The sequence below is a fragment of the Galleria mellonella genome, unplaced genomic scaffold (assembly GCF_026898425.1).
Source record: "Galleria mellonella isolate WM207_F2 unplaced genomic scaffold, CSIRO_AGI_GalMel_v1 utg2411, whole genome shotgun sequence".
Classification (NCBI taxonomy): Eukaryota; Metazoa; Arthropoda; class Insecta; order Lepidoptera; family Pyralidae; genus Galleria; species Galleria mellonella.
In genome coordinates, this window is record NW_026442049.1 from 91,881 (window position 1) to 107,065 (window position 15,185).

Genomic DNA, 15,185 nt, shown 5'->3' on the forward strand with positions numbered 1-15,185 from the left:
TATGGACCACGGTTTGAATAACAGTGATTATTTGTTTGAACACGGTTTGAAAACAATAAACAATTGATTAGAATATTATGGAAGATTGTAGAACTTCCAGTAGCAATGATGGTGATCAATCTTCGAGTGTTGGCAGTATATGGCTGAGGATTGACGAAGATTGGCGAAGATTGACTAACACTTGAAGTTGGCAGTCACTAATGGTAGGGGAATTAAATAAAATAATACTAAACAAATAAGCAGTAATAATAACAATAATAATAACTTTATTGTAGCTAAAAGTCGGGTACACAATTTCTTATACAGTGATTACTACACTAGGTTCGCAGGCCTGTATCGTAGTAGTCAGTGAGTGGCTAATTTTGTTCATATTTATTGCCATTTACAGTCCGGTTCCTGTACAATTTTATCATTTAGGTACTCGAAAATTAAAATACATTTAAAATGAAATAATAAAAAAAAATATAAAATACTAAACAAGAAAAAAAAAATTAATGCAAAACATTTAAGGTTCCATAAGGTACTTATTTCTAATACTATTACATATTTTTGAAAAGAGATGTGTGTGTGTGGATGTGTGTGTGTGTGTGTTAGGTTAGATTAGCTTAGCTTAGCTCCCAGTGTGGCTTGCATTTCACGCCGTTACACCGACATGAAAGGGATATTATTTCAAGCCTCCATTCAGCTCGGTCGATTCGGTCTGCTTTTCTGCTATATTTTTTTTTATGTTTCCTGAAAAGATAGTGCTATCTTTACGGTTATGTTTTTATGGAATTCACAATCTTTATGTTGGCACGTTGGGAATATTAATTTAATCAAACAGCAATTTTACACCGGTTCATGGCTCTATAGACTGTTATAAATTACTAGTTAAACCATGATTTTGTGTGCATAAAAAAATAATGGTTATATTTTAAAAAGATACACTTTAATTTAAATCAAGATTAATTTATTTATTGGTAGTACAATTTGAATTATTTCTCTCCGTCCTAAGGTTGCCTGGAAGAGATCGCTACTTAGCGATAAGGCCGCCCATTGTTGCCTCTTTATCTATCTTTTATGTAATTAAGTTTATTTAATTATATATTCATTTTATTTGTATACATATTGTTAATGTTTATAACCTGTAACATTCTTTGAAGAGAACAATAAAAAGTTTTCATTCCAGCATTCATACAATTTCTTAATCGTATGTTAGAACAAATGATGTCAAACGAGTAAGATATAGTTAAAAAACAGTATACGTTTACATACGAAAGCCTCATTGCACATCAATACTAGTCCAATACCATGTATCTATGGATCAACGAGAGTAAACCCTGTAATTTGCAAAAGGAATAATGAAAATCAATCCAGAATTGACGGAGATATCGCATAATAACAACAAGAATAAAAAATAAGTACGTACATAAATTAAGAACATGCATTGTTTTGAAGTCAGTTTTTATTACACCATAAAATATTATTTACGATATTTTACATCAAAGTTTGACGTTTTTTTGCACATATTTATTTTTATTTCAACATCGCCAATAAAAGTATGTAGGTACCTACGATTCACGACGCAAATGACGACGCGTTAAGTACCGAGAAAAAATTTAAAGAATTTCAGAAAGTCAGCGGATCAAACGGTATTAAAAATTGCTACACATACTCTTATACATAAATGACACAAAACAAATTCATAAATTCCTCACCGTGCCGTCGCAGCAAATATTCCGGGAAGGTTATTCATAAAATATCTCGGAGCGTATGAAAGGAGAATTTTAGATTACACAACGATTAAGAGTGCCCTTAAAATAATTTAAGATTTTTGTTAAAAAAAAAAGTGACGTCAAAGGCAACAAAATTAAAATAGTACCGACATATGTATATATACCTATATATTTATCCTAACGAAATCAAAAATCATTATAACAAAGACGATTTTGCTTGCTATTAATAGGGTTATTTCAATCGTGAGACATTTTAATTTTTATGCCCATATTCGTAATAACTAAAACATTCCACAAACTTATTCTGGCCTTCACAGTTTTGTCACTTTTTTTCAAATTGTGAATTTAACAAGAATGAAAATCACAAAACAATTCAGTAACTAAAATAGTTTCATGAGAAGTTTGACATTTTTATGAATATCTCATTTATAAAAACGTCCAGCAATATCGGCTTATACTAAAAACAATAAATTCCGAAATCTTTGTGTTTATTTGAATTAATCTTTTATTATTTATACATTGCATCCATTGACGATGAGGTGTTTTGTAGGTATAATACTCTTACATTCAAATATTCAAATTTAGAATGCGGAATCGCGTGTCTACAAGTGGATAAAAACTCATTTTTTTCTTTTGCAACAGTTATTTCGCCACCAACAGTTTTTTGTTTTGAAAGAAAAATGGTAGCTCAATCGTCACAAATCAATACGGGACCAACCAAAATAAGACAAAATAAGTACAGCATTGCTAACGTAACTGCGTAATACTCGTATATATACATTAATATTATAAAGAGGAAAGATTTGATTGTTTGTTTGTAATAGATAAAATCAAAAACGATTTTAAAACGATTTTACATTAAAATTCTTTCACCTACAGAAAGCTGCATTACAACAATGTAAATATCGTGGGCAGGTATCAACAATTTACCTATTAAAGCTAATATAAAATACAATCGCGGCGGATTGCTAGTAAAAGATAAACACGATATAAATATATAAGATATAAAAAAGTATCATAAAATAAGTTCAGAAAATGACGATTTAATTGTATATTTTACACACACAAAAAATACAGAAGAACTGAGAACATACCCAAACCGAATCATTTAAAATAAAAAAAAAAAAACAGCAAAGGGTTCGAATCATTTGCTAATTCGTAGTAGTTCACATAATAAACATATAAACTTTTTCTTATTACACCTTTCTAACATTTAAGCACCTTTCCCTTTGAGATAAATTAAGTATTACCAGAGCCAACTATGGTAATACATCAGCGAACCCATTTACATGCATAAGTGGGCAGTGAGGGACGTTTTGAGGAGTGCTAGGGAGCCATTTCTTCCGGCAAATTACATCCCTTTATAAAATATTCAGAGTCAGATTAACTAACAAAAGAAGGTACAACTTGTAGCTAAGAAACAGTTGTTAGTGACGCTGAGTTTGTACCGTTATACAGTATACATTAGCTACCAAGTAAATAAATTATTCAGGTAACGTTATTAAAAAGGGAACGTCTAATTTAACCAAATTATCTTTACAAGATATTGAGGATGGGGCATTATTCTGATTTAACTTTTGAGATTTAATAATTTCACAAAATTTTCACAAAAACCCAATGCACATTTTTTCTATCTGCGAAACACCATTCTCAATCAATTCGGTTATATTTCTTTTATGTTACAACCCGTCATAGACTAAAATTTCATTCCAACCATCTGGACGAGTGGCGGTCTTCCACTGTGCGTTTTTCACAGCATTTTCTTCCACGCACAACCATTCTTTGGAAGCAAAATTTCTAAACCGATACGACATCATAACTTTCAAGAAAAGAGTATATTACTTTTTAAAAGGCCGGCAGCACACCTGCAATGCTGTTGGTGTTATGAGTGATCATGAGCTGCGGTAGTCACTTACCATCAGGTGAGCCGCGTGCTCGTTAGCCCCTTGTATAGAAAAAAAAAAATGTTTGTTACCTTATAACTCTATCAGTTATAAACTGATTTATAATATTCTTAATTTATCTGAATGGATATACTTATAGATTAGTCCCATAGAAATTTAGTGAAATCCATTCAATAGGTTAAATTTTAAATGAAAATACTGGTTTTACCAAAAATGAAGTTTTTTTTTTTTTTTTTTTTTTGTGTTTTTTAAATTATTTTAAGGGATGAAAAAGAATCGATAACTTCAGATGCATTATTGGTTTACGTTAGCAGAGTACCAATGAGGGATGAATGGAGAGGATGAAGTCAGAATACCATTTACCAGGAATTAACTACAATAGTATACGGTTCCAAAAAAGTTTTTAATTTCTCTTCATTTTCTTTCAGTGTATGTACGTTTTATTTTCTAAGTTGTTTTAAAATTTTGTTTTCTAAGTTGAATAAAACAAATCTACTTGTTTCAAATATAAATAATCGAATTGAAGACGATGAGCCCCAAAGTATAGAGATTTGTTCTCTTACTGCTCTAAATTATATGCTCTCTTTTAGAGACAAGTTCACCTTTGTTTACATTGTTTCTAATTATCACTGTATGTTTTACTCGTAGTACAATAAAGAGTATTTAAATTCTTTAAAAAAGATAATTGTTAAAATTTTAAAGAGCTATAGAAACTTAAACAGGCTCAAATAAATGACGTCTGAATATATTTTGAAGTCTGATAAAATTAAATTATGGAACACACTTCCTCATGAAATTAGAAATAGCCCAAGCTTTGGAATTTTCAAATCGCGTCTGAAGAATTATTACCTCTCACAATGCTGATGTACGTACTTATTATATTTGTGTATTATATATAATATATATCTATCTATTTATATGTATTTACTTATACATATTTTTATTTATTTATTTATACCTATCGGTCTTTTCAATTGTAAAGACATTTTAGTTTTTTATTTTTAACTGTAACATTTAAGTCGATTGGTACACCTGTATGACCGTAACTACTAATTGAAACTGTCAGTTTTCTCATGTTGGGTTTGCTGGAAGAAATCTCTATTGGAGATAAGCTCGCCTTTGTGCATTATTATGTTTGTTTTTACATTTCAATAACCTTTTGTGTATAATAAAGAATAAAGAAAGAATTAATATTTGGTCAAAAATCCATGTAACCAAATTAAATTCGCTAACTGTTACAGCGCCAACGGCACAATATTGGTAACATACAACGTTTGTTTAAAAAGCACATCATTGAATTCGGCCTCCCAAACAATATAACTGTTTTAACCTGTTACAAAATATTGATATTGGGGAAATTTGGTGAAAATAAAACGCTCTCCCTATACGTTGGAATTTTTCACTTTATCGCGTCCAGATTAAAGTTGAACATCGTATGACAAATATGTCGGATGCCTGGGCACATAACTTGTTTAATTTAGACCCGGCGCACCTTTGTGCCAGGTTATAAAATAAAAAGTTTCACTCGCATTTACGTAATACGATGCGATAGGGTGTTGTCAAAGGATTTTTCGGATGGCTTTACTGGAAATCCACATACGAGTAACTATATTTTATAGGAACATTTTTATAGTATAATGTAATGTACAAAATGAAATATTGAGATCGAGGTTGATTGTAGAAGTTTTTCCGAGAAACTACAGCATGGGATTCTTTAAAAATGGGTAAAGAAGTTTCTTCAGGGTTGGCAACTCGCGCGTAATGCTCCTGATATTGCAGGTTCTTAGGGTATGGTAACCGTTTATTTTTAATGTTTATTTATCTGACAACTTTTTTGTGTACAATGAACCATTTATAATAATACCATAGATACATTAAAGTTGCAGAGAACTGGTGCCTGAACTGGGTATCCGAAGAACCCGTATCACAAGGCACAAGGATCCCTCCCTGGCATGAAACATTTTATGGTAATACATACAGTTGGAGAACATAAAAGTTGTTAGGCGTAGCAGATACAATACGAACACATGAAAATACATATACACACATAGTTATAAATATTTAAAAGTTTAAATAACAATCAGTCAAAAGTTTATTGTCGCTATGGTTGTTAGTATGGGGATCTAATTACTACATTCCTATCAATATATCCCATCAGGTCGCGCTCCACACGGTTCTCCCTGGAAACCATTGTTATTTAGCTAGAGTTCAATTAAAAAGCAGGGGAACGAAAGCGGAAGAGAAAGGAATGTAATGGTAATCTACTAAGAAACGTGAAAAGGTTAATTAAAAGATATATCAAATAAGAATAAACTCCCTTAAATAAAGAAAAAAAACAAGATATATATTAGTATTTATAATATACATTTATTTCTTTACATCATAAATAATATAGGTACATTTATTTATAAGTAAATGAAATATTATTTGATAATTCGAACGTGATCACTCAACCGTGAGCATGTTCGGAATATAGTTGAAGTGTAAACAAGCATTCGTGATTATGCACATGCAAGAGAGGAATATTTTAATCAATGCTCTGATGAATACATTAAATATAGCCCGCGAGACAGGCGCAATTAAACGGTTGTTAAACATTTAAATTGGTTACTGAAACATCATTGCTGTTGCACGCAGACTCGTCTTCAGTGCAATAAAGACGTCGTATAATTTGTACGCAAACAAAATCTCAAGTTTTTCACGCAATCAGAAATGTAAACCGAGCTGAAGGCCCACATGAAGAAAAGTGGCGAATGTCTTCGATATATGTGTACACCCGGTAAGGTCGACCCCGTGGTCCCCTCTGGAAACCATTGTGCTGAATTCCAAGTCTATTCATCACGATGGACTAACTTACCTGCTTTTTCATTCTCAACTATCATCGCTCAGTAGTGCCGCGCCAGCGTACACCGCTAGTACAGGCAGGATTACCATTCCATTATTATCCATTAAAAAAAAAAAATATATTGTAGTTATAATATCTAGATATTCGCCCAATAACGGATATATCAAAAATTAAACATGTTAGGTCTATCAGGTCGACCTCTTCGCGGCTCCTCCTGGAAACCGTCGTGATTGAGTCAGTGGCGAATTTGTAACGATGAGCTAACTGGTCTGTTTCATCTTCGTTTATCATCTCCTACTGATGCCCCGCCAGTGTACCATAGCGAAGTGAACTTACCAATCCAGCATCATCAATAAAAAACATGGTATCACAGACTATACTATATTCACGGTACCCCTCATGTGTTGCTATGATAAACTCCCCGCAGTAGCGTTTCCGATCACGTACGACTTGGGGACCTTTAAGAGAATTTATAGCCTTTTAAAATGCTGCCAACATACAGGCCACTCTTGTGGTGTTGTTAGTATTTATAAGCAACTGTAATCACTTGCCATCATACTTTTTTCAGAAATAAAAAATATTTATTTATTCATTAGTACACGTATGTATACAAGGCGGATTTAACGCTAGAAGCATTCTCTCCCAGTAAACCTTAGAGAAGTGTCATAATACGCGGTACTAGTAATAATTGATACACACACATACTAAGGAATAAACGTTCTTGAGTAGCCATCCGGCACGGGCAAACGCAGTGTAGGACGACCCGCCTCTAGATGGAGTGACGACCTTAAATGCATTGCTGGGAGTCAATGGATGCAGGTGGCTCAGGACCGTTCCTTATGGCAGTCTATGGGGGAGGTCTATGTCCAGCAGTGGACGGATAATGACTGAAATAATGATGATGACACATACTTAATACATCTCTAAAGACTGACTACGGTTGCCAATTCGCCTGCCAAGCGTGGCATCTACTGGCAAAACTACACAAGGGAGAGGCTTATGTTCAGCAGTGGACAGTTAAAATTTTGATATATAAACAAATAAGTATATATAAATAACAAATATACTTGTACATATATACGAAGTATGCTATTATAACCTCTGTACCTTGTGGCATATAAACCTTCAAACCGAAATACAGCTATGCAGACAACCCACTTGGTAACGGAAACATAAGTGACACGGAGGTACCTCAAAGCAGATGGCTTTTTTACAAAGTGTGTCTCAGACACAGTATAATTCTCGTCTCATTTGTGTAGAGCTTTGTAGTTGCAAAACATATGTGCGTTGCAGCATGCAATTTTAGTGGTTTTATTATAATTTGAAGCAGTTCTATTTGCATGACTGTGTTTCAGTTTGTTTCAGAAAGGTGAGATACGGCAGTAAATTTACAGGGTATAGAGGCATAACACCTAAGTCCAGAGGAAAGGGATTGTTAATAACGGGGTCTAACAGCCCCATTGTTAGCAATGCATCAGGTTCCCTCTAGCTCGTGGTTAATTCTTGTGGAATTCTTCACGATGAGCTAACTGAACTGCTTTCACCTTAACCTATCATCTCTCACTGGTACTTCGCCTGCATATAGCGATAGCGCAGGAGTTATCATTCCATTTTCAGCCATTAAAAAAACAACTTAGTCCTTAGGAATGGCAAACCATAAGGGACATAAAAGGCAACACAGTATACTTTGTTATGTCCATTGTACTGTTTATATCTATAGGCGACACTTACCACTTTATATCATTTGGATCGGCATCTTGTTTGCCATTCTAATTTGTATAAAAAAATATTCCCAAATTGTCTCTAGTTAAATTTAATAGTCTGAGATAAGGCAAGTATAAAGAAAATTTTGTCCACAGACAAAATACCCTTCGACTATGCAGCCCATTAGCATTCGTACAGACAACATTGCTTTAAATACAGCGATCGCATGACAACGTTGCTTTTGAATGACATTCAAAACAGCTCTGGAATAATCTCGCCCGGGGCGGATTAGTGGAACCACTTTTCAATGCTAATTCCAGCTTTTAGTTGCATTTGCGAATGGAAATTAAGTGACAGTGATTCAGATCTCTAAGTTTCATTTGACATATGAGAGACGATGTGCATGAAGGGTAAAGTAAAATTTACTACACAAAAGATAAACTAATGCACTGGTGATAAAATTAAAAATTGTATAAAAGTATCAAAACAGTATAAAAGGCTGACTGAGGCTGAGATCAAATTGAAACATGGACTTAATGGTCATTACAAGGTATAGCGGCATTACACCTTAGTCCAGGGGAAAGGAATTGTTAGTAACAGCCCCATTGTCAGCAATGCACCCTATCAGGTCGACCTCCTCGCGGTTTTCTCTGGCTCGTACAAACGAACTCACGCAATCGAACGAAGATCAAATTAAAACATGGACCTTAAGGTGACGTTCATTTGAAGTAAATTCGATGTGATTTAGACTTCATCCCAATTCGACTGCGTAAAAAGATAGCGAGATGAATCTCGTACATAAAAAAAATACAAATGAGTTCAGATGTAATGGCTGATAAAAATATCTGGAAGAGGAAAACATATTAAGTCAATTATAAAAAAAAGTAAAAAGTTATTAAAACTTTTACTTTTTCGGGTTCCGTACCTCAAAAGGAAAGAACGGATCTCTTATAGGATCACTTCGTTGTCCGTCAGTCCGTCCGTTCGTCCGTCTGTCAAGACCCTTTTCTTAGGAACGCGTGAATGTATCAAGTTGAAATTAATATCATATACACAGGTACATAATCTCTTAAAGCAATGAAAAAATCAATCTTCTTAATCGACGCAATCAAAAGTTACTGTATGTTCCATTTATATCTCATATTTTGACATTCACAAAGAGAATCAAACTTTACAGGATGCTTCTCGTTGACCTAGAATCATGAAATTTATCAAAAAGCAATGTCATGTAGCACAAGTAAAGGAAAAAATCCGAAAACCGTAAATTTGTAGTATTTAACTACAAATTTACGGTACAAAAAAAATTAAACTTGAAGATTTTGTACGGAACCTTCGTTGCGTGAGTTAGACTTGCACTCGACCGGCTTTTTATGTTTAATATAACTTTCTAAAAATAAAAATAAATATATATTACGATACTGTTAAAAGTACATTACAATAGTTATTAGATAAATATTAGAAAGATTTAATAATAGTAATTTCAATACAAGCGACTTTTTTATAACACTGCGGTAGTAAACAAGCATACGGCCCAAGTGATGGTAAGTGGTTACCGTTGCCTATAAACGCCTGCAATACCAGGTGCAGTACGAGCACATTGCCAACCCTAAAGAAGCCTCTTTATCCCTTTTGAAAGACCCCATGCTGTAGTCTCTTGGAAAAACCTCGATAGGATTATAAAAGGTTTTCAAACTTACAAAATTGTATGTTATAAGTTTGTAAATTTAATTACAACATGATAAAATTAAGCAAGAGCGACGTACGACTAATTAGCAAGTTAGTAATATCGCATCATTAGTTAGTTGCCCCTTTGAACTCTTTACAGTATTCCCCGGCAACAATAAATCCTCATTTGTACAATTATTCTCGTTTCAAACAACACAGCTTGTGTTTCAACGTCTATCTTAAACGGCAACACTGGTGCGCTTCGCTGTTCATTTGTTTCACAAATCCATATTTATAAGAGACTTGAAAAAGTAGGTATTAATATCGTTTTTATTCACGATCTCCGATGATGGAAAGTGATGATACGATCTCCATCTTATGTCCATTGCGTTCTCGAATGACACATATTAACATTTGCCTTTAATCGGTCTAGATTATATGTGGTTGGAAAAGCAGGAAGGCAATACCACTTAGGTAACGTACGCGTGATGAAGGAATCATAGCGATTCGTGCGTATAAATGGTATGTATACTACATTTTTTTTAATGGGTGATAATGGAATGGTAACCCCGCCTGCGCTATTGGTATACCTGTGAGGGATGGCAGGGTGCCTGTGAGGGATGATAGGTGAAGATGAAAGGACAGTTAGCCCGTCGTCGTGACGAATTCCACTAGAATTAACTACGATGGTTTCCAGGGAGAACCACGTGGAGGTCGACCTTATAGGGTGTATTGCTGGCAATGGGTCAGTCAGACCCTATTACTAACAATCCCTTTCCCCCTTGTATATTAGCCGTGTAGTCCCGTCATAGAATAGGCCACCCCTTCCATTCCCGTGGGTGTCGTATGAGGCGACTAAGGGAGAGCGAGGGATGAGCAGCAGCGTCCCTCTTAAAGCATCTCTAAAGCCTTAATTATTGATTGCCTTGATTATTCTTGATACGTCATCTAGAAATGGCGTATTTAATGTCTCTTAAATCTGAAATCCACGTGTACAAAGTAGCGCGCAAAAAGCAAGTTTTATAATAAATAAAATATGTAATTAAGGTACATAAAAACAAACAGAGATAAAACAGTGACGTTATTGAATATGAAGTCACAGGAAATGATTAAAGAATATACTTACAAAGGGAGCAAGCTGCCTGCTTTAATAATTAGACATATCCAAAGGCATTACCTGGAACAAAAAACATATTTTAATGCTTCTTTTTCCTCCATTTCAGTTTTTCTCCATAAACAAATCATTATTACTTTCTTAGGGTTCCGTATCAAAAAGTATTCTTTATGGCTATTTTTACAATTTTTAACCAAATATATTATTTAGTTGTGTTCCACAAAAATAACCGACTTTAATTGTGGCAAAACAATTATTTTGAATTAAAAAACTAAATTACTGAATTGATTTTGATAAAATTCTATGGGACCAATCTATAAGCATGTCCTTTCAGATAAAAAGACAATTTTCCAAGTCTGTTTACAATTGATGGAGTTATGAGGTAACAAACATAAAAAATATAACGAAATTGAAAACCTCCATCTTTTTGAAGTCAAATGAAAAGATTGAAAGATTATTTCGTCTATATTTTATGTATATATGTTACATATAAATAGCATAAATTTAACAATTTTTGCAATTAATATGTAGAATTTGCTACTACACCGTAAGCTTATTGTGCTTTGCCCATTTGGTAGCCTCTGACAACCTACGACAGTCACATGTTGTTGTACCTCATTTCTAGCAATATACTCTATCAGGTCAACCTCCACGTGGTTCCCCCTAGAAACCTAGAAGGGCTTAATTCTATCACGATGGGCCAAATGACCTGGTTTTATCCTCACCGGCACTCCACCAGCAATATCAGTAGCGCAGGTGGTGTTACTATTCCATTATTCAATGAAAAATACCTGTTGTTGCAAACACCATTGATTATAGTAAGCATTATGAACACCCTCATATTATCTGGACGAGCGGCGGTCCTCCACCGTGCGTTTTTCAAGGCACTTTCTTCCACGCACAACCACTCTTTGGAATCAACTTCCAGCAGCAGTATTTCCGAACCGATACGACAACATAACCTTCAATAAAAGAGCATATTCCTTTTTAAAAGGCCGGCAGCACACCTGCAATGCCGTAGGTGTTGTGGGTGACCATGGGCGGCGGTAGTCACTTACCATCAGGTGAGCCGCATGCTCGTTTGCCCCCTGTGTTGTAAAAAAAAAGGTGCTTTTGTAATAAAGGCAGAGTTCAAAGAGGTTCATTATTGCTTTTTTTAATGGGTGAAAATGAAAATGAAATGGTAACCCCGCTTGTGCTATCGGTATACGCTAACGGGATATCAGTAGGTAAAGAAAGGCGAAAACCAAAGTAAGCCGGTTAGTTTATCTTGACAAAGTCAAGCATTAACCAAGATGGTTATAGTACATTGGTAGCAATGGGGCTGTTAAATCCCATTACTAACGATCTCCCCCCCACCAGTTCACTGTCGCTGTACGTCAATGTTATTCTCCTGGTATGTCTGAAATGACTCCAGTACCCTAATAAAGCCCTGTCAGTGGCCGTAAACACGAGGGCACAGTGAAAGCCCCTGAATTATCTATGTGAGTCGTAAAAAGTGGATTTTATCGTGTCACGATACTGTCAGCGGTATGGCTGTCTCTCTCTCCCGCCTTTTCGTATATAAAGACAAGTCGGCACTTGGTTGTTTTGGCGAATTCAATTTTCGAATTATACTACGACTGTTGGCCGCAGAACTTTTATAGCAAAAACGTGTAAGGAATGTATAGGAGTGAGTGTGCGGAGCACATTCCAGGTCTTCTTCTTAGAATGTTCTTCGCAGAAAAATTACAATCCAAAAAAAAATGAAATCAAATTCCAACATTTCTGATTAAACAGACAGACCCTTACTTTATGTTTGTTGTTAAACCACTTACTCTATTAATATTATAAAATAAATGGACCTTTGTTACTGTTTCACCAAGAAAAATATTGATTAATTTATGGATTTAAATTGAATTTGAAAGTTATACAGCCCCATTGCTAGCAATATACCTTATTAGGTCGATCTCCACGTGGTTCCCTCTGGAAACCATCTTGAACAATTCTTGTTGAATTCGTCACTATGGGCTAACTGACCTACTTCATCCTCACCTATCATTGTTCACTGGTGCCCCGCCGGTGTATACCGATAGCGCTAGTGGTGTTACCATTCCATTATCATCCATTAAAAAAAATTGAATTTGATACACAGGTAGGTTATAGCCTAATTTAGCGTACAGAATAATCACTAATTAAACGCGAGCGTATCCGTGTGATATAGCTAGTTTATAATAATTTAAATGTATAACAAATTATTCGTTTGATGTTTATAATAAAATTCTACAGTAAGAACCCTCTTAAGTCAGCAGCCGTTTTAAATATTTATTACTTACTATCTTTAAGAGATCTATTTTCCTTCTAATTATCTTTCAAACGGACTGTTTGAATATGCAGAGAGCTTTATTATGTTGTACTGTTATATACTCATATATATATATATATATATATATTAGATATATCCTGGAGATCTGTAGTACAGGTTTCGACCTACATCAGACTCCAGACTCTCAGAACGATAATAATTTTAAGTTAAAATCCTAAATAGTCATACAATGTAAAATATTCCTTGTGAGTAGTAAATAAAGATTATTTATTATTTATTTATATATGTATTATAGTAAGTATATTACTAATAAGCATAGAATAGTCCACTCCTTTCCGCCCCGTTAAAAGGCGACTAGGGGAATTTAATAGTCGAGAGATAGGCAGCAGCGTTCCTCTTAAAATATTACCAAAACTTATCTGCGGTTGCCAACCCGGCTGCTAAGCGTGGCAACTATTGACAACACCTCTTTTATGGGGGAGATCTACGTCCAGTAGTAAACAGTTAAAGACTAATATATAATAATAAAATATATAATATTACACTTACAGAATGATATGGTATTTCTAAAAAATGAAATTGAACTATTTTTCTATACCAACACAACAGAGGAAAAGATTACATCTAACACTCCCTGCGACATCAGTCTACGTATCATCATATCATTGTATCAACCATTGAATATAGGCTACCCCATCAGCAGTCAGGCTTTTGGAGATGTTTTAAGAGGGACGCAGCTGTCAATCCCTCGACCAGTCCCTTAGTCGTCTCTTACGACACCCACAGGAAAGGTTCGCTCTATGTAAAGACCATACAATCTATGTATGGGAAACGGAATCAGTCTATGTACGAGAGGGACAAATTTTTTGTTGTTTTTCGACTTATAATTCTTTAGGATTTTTTTTTAATTTGAATGGTATATACTACATACTATTCTCATTTTCTTGTATAACATAGTATATTTTATATATATTCATTATCAATGTTACATTCAGCCTGATGGCAAGTGATCATTGCAGCCTATGAACAAACAATGCAAACACAACATACATGTACATATGTGTGATGTAATTATATACAATTTCGGATAGCCGACCCCTGTGACATAGAGCTTGAGTCATAGTACTTAATAATTTCAGTCATATCTCAATATATACCAGAATATAACAACAAGGTAATGAATGCTTAAGGCAGCATTTGGCGAGGCAGTGATACTTACAAACACAGGCCATTTTGTGCAAAGTTCCTCAGGGATAACTAAATTGAAGTGTTGCAAGTTCTGAGCTTTTAAGTAATTTGATCGTGGTTCTCGTAAATACATAACAAACGTAGTTATTTGGTAGATAGTAACCACATCAAAATTTCCAACATCTACAACCAAAATCCGACTAGCCATTTCTGGTACGAACTGGTAATTTCCGACCCGATCCACCACAAATTGGATTGGACTGCACTGCACTGGCTTACAGCGACTTTTGACTCGTTTTTGGTTGCTATTTTACTTATTCCTTCCTTTGCAGGTGCTGTGAAATTAATAATTTATGGGTGTAGCTTGTTTCAAGATATTTATTCAATGATTTCTATGTTTACCCACCTTACACTTTCATATATAATGGTACACAAAGTTTTTGTGCGTAAACTTATAAAAATTCTGCACCTCGAAGTTCGCAACCGCTCAGCCGAGTTTAATGAAAAATGTAAATATGTTATCGTTTGCTCCAACTTGAGAGATATGATAGATTTTATCCCAGTAGAATGGATCCAGTAGGTAGGTGTAGAGGTAATACTATGTTTGCCGTGTCAACTAGTTAAATATAAAACTCATCCTTAAATAACAAAAACGAGAGTGATCATGTTAGCTCTTAACACACTAAGAACTTAACCAGAGATGTCTAATTCCTAGACATTTATTGCCCTCAATCGATTGTCTTAT

The 15,185-nt window shown here is 34.6% G+C and overlaps 1 long non-coding RNA gene across 1 annotated transcript in view; it reads right to left on the bottom strand.

The window, feature by feature from the left end:
• Positions 1–249: 249 nt before the first annotated feature.
• LOC113522958 (uncharacterized) overlaps positions 250–15,185 on the bottom strand; it is a 66,139-nt gene continuing 51,203 nt past the window's right edge. Inside the window, exons 2-3 of the long non-coding RNA XR_008252844.1 lie at positions 1,255–1,319; positions 250–732 (exon numbers count right to left, since the gene is read on the bottom strand). This is a non-coding gene — a long non-coding RNA (uncharacterized LOC113522958). The remainder of the gene's footprint in view (positions 733–1,254; positions 1,320–15,185) is intronic.